The following is a 2,646-nucleotide window of genomic DNA, read 5'->3' as shown; positions in this document are numbered from 1 at the left end:
CGTAACATTTTAATACGCAGTTTCGAGCAAAGTGTCATGATCAATTTCGACTTTTTGTCTGTCTGCTTGCTCTCCGCCGTGGCACCTCTGCCTGGCACTCTGCGAAGCGTCCTCCATCCCGCCCTCTCCTTCGCCATCCATCCCACCGGCAACCCTCAATCCCTTTGTGTCTTTCATCCTTCCCCGGATTTCGTTTGTGGCTTTCCCGTTTTCCCTTCCTGATTAGGTGCACGAAATGAAGGAAAACGTTTCTTTCTTTATTTCTTTCTTTTTCAACCATTTTAGTTGTAAACTCCAACCTCAAACTCAATATGCCATAAGTTATGCTCGAAATACCGAACGAGCAGAAAAACGGGCGAATAGGGAAACTGCCGGTGCGCGGTAACGACCTCGCGTAACTGCCCGACTGCCTGTTCTTAACACCGCGATCATTGGGCAGTCACACTCGAAAAAAGAGAAAAAAAAAATCTTATTACACGAGAAAACCACCTTGCTTATGCACTGCTGTTTCTCGAATTTTATGTTTTTCTCTATTTTCAACTGTGAAGAGGTGTTTTTTCTTTCTTTCTTTCTTTTTTTCTGTCTGCTTGCCCTCCGCTTACAGTACACGGAAGAGAGATATAGATGAATATATAAATGAGCCAATAATTAAGCAAAACATAAATCAATAGATATGTCAGTAAGTATGATTACTAGATAAATAGTTACGCTTTTTTATTCATTGATAGGGAAATTAATAGATAGAAATAAAATCTCTCCAACTCTCTTTCTCTCTCTCTTATACCTCTCTTTCTTCACTCTTTCTCCCACTCTCTTTCTCTCTCTCTTATACCTCTCTTAACTCTCGCTCTCTCTCTCCCCCTCTCCCTCTATCTCCCCCCCCCCTCTCTCTCTCTCTCTCTCTCTCGATGATCATCACATTGTTATAATCATCATAATCACTATCATCATCATCACCATCAACTTTATCCTGAGGAACACATCCTGATTATCATCACTATCATTACCATTATTACTATCATCATCTTATCGCCATCGTTTATATATGTAGTGACACACACACACACACACACACACACACACACACATATATATATATATATATATATATATATATATATATATATATATATATATATATAGAGAGAGAGAGAGAGAGAGAGAGAGAGAGAGAGAGAGGGAGAGAGAGATGTACATACATACATACATACATATACATATATATATATATATATATATATATATATATATATATATATATATATATATATATATATATGTGTGTGTGTGTGTGTGTGTGTGTGTGTGTGTGTGTGTGTGTGTGTGTGTGTATGTGTGTGTATCTACACACATACACACACTTGCACACACACACACACACACACACACACACACACACACACACACACACACACATATATATATATATATATATATATATATATATATATATATATATATATATATTTATGTATGTGTGTGTATAGACACACACATACACACACACACGCACAGAAACACACACACACATGCGTACAGACACACACACACACACACACACACACATATATACATATGTGTGTGTGTGTGTGTGTGTGTGTGTGTGTTTGTGTGTGTGTATACATATTTATATACATATATATAGATACATACATACAAACACACACATACAGACACACACACACACACACATACACACACACACTCACATATATATATATATATATATACATATATGTGTGTGTGTGTGTGTGTGTTTGTGTGTGTGTGTATACATATTTATATACATATATATAGATACATACATACAAACACACACATACAGACACACACACACACACCTATATATGTGTGTGTGTGTGCTCCACAAAACAGCCGCTTGGCAGACTCAAATGTCTCGACAGCACCCAGGCAGCTGTTGCATGTGCTTACTAACCCGTGAATTGTTTATGGGCATCGAATATTCATATAATCAGCGGCATCATATTATTAATATTAATATCATTGTTATATGTATTATAGTTATTATTATCATTGGCTTAGTAAGTATGTGTGTGTGTTAGAAACACAAACCAAGCAAATCAAACAAATACAAAATCAAATTCTCCAATTCCTTCATACTGATTCACACTGTAAACCCCAGAGAAAAATAGATCGAAGGGTAGGCAAGTAGGCTGAGAGATGCTAACAGAAATTCATGCATAAAAACGGATATCTGTTTCCACCGGGGATTGAACCCGAGTCTGTCGCGTAGGAGGCGACCATGCTAACCACTACACCACAGAAACATATGACATAATGTTAATTTTACTCTATGTATATTTTAGCTTTCACGAGAATACTTGTATTACACTTGAATATGAAATGTTACATGCGTGTCGTGTGTGTCTGTGTGTGCGCGCGCGCTTTCACCAAGAGTAAAATGTCATATTAAACCTTATTGCATGCCTACAATTGCACTGAATGTGTTCAGTCTTAAGAAATTAAAGTGATGCTACCAACCATGAAATTTTGTTTGTTTGTTTTATCTATTTATCTTCCGTTCCATTTATATTACTACTTTTGTTTCTGCCTCTTTCTCTGGTGTTTACAATACGAAGGAGTATGAAGAAATTAGGTGTGATTTTGGATTTTTTTATTTGCTTG

General features: G+C 36.7%; 1 non-coding gene across 1 annotated transcript; it reads right to left on the bottom strand.

Annotated features, from left to right (window-relative positions):
* Positions 1–2,216: 2,216 nt before the first annotated feature.
* On the bottom strand, positions 2,217–2,288 carry TRNAR-CCU (transfer RNA arginine (anticodon CCU)). Its single transcript has one exon. It is a non-coding gene; the product is annotated as a tRNA-Arg (tRNA).
* Positions 2,289–2,646: the final 358 nt, after the last annotated feature.

The sequence above is a fragment of the Penaeus vannamei genome, chromosome 10, assembly GCF_042767895.1.
Source record: "Penaeus vannamei isolate JL-2024 chromosome 10, ASM4276789v1, whole genome shotgun sequence".
Taxonomy (NCBI): Eukaryota; Metazoa; Arthropoda; class Malacostraca; order Decapoda; family Penaeidae; genus Penaeus; species Penaeus vannamei.
The sequence above is the reverse complement of the archived record's forward strand: the minus strand, read 5'-3'. Positions and strand labels throughout refer to the sequence as shown.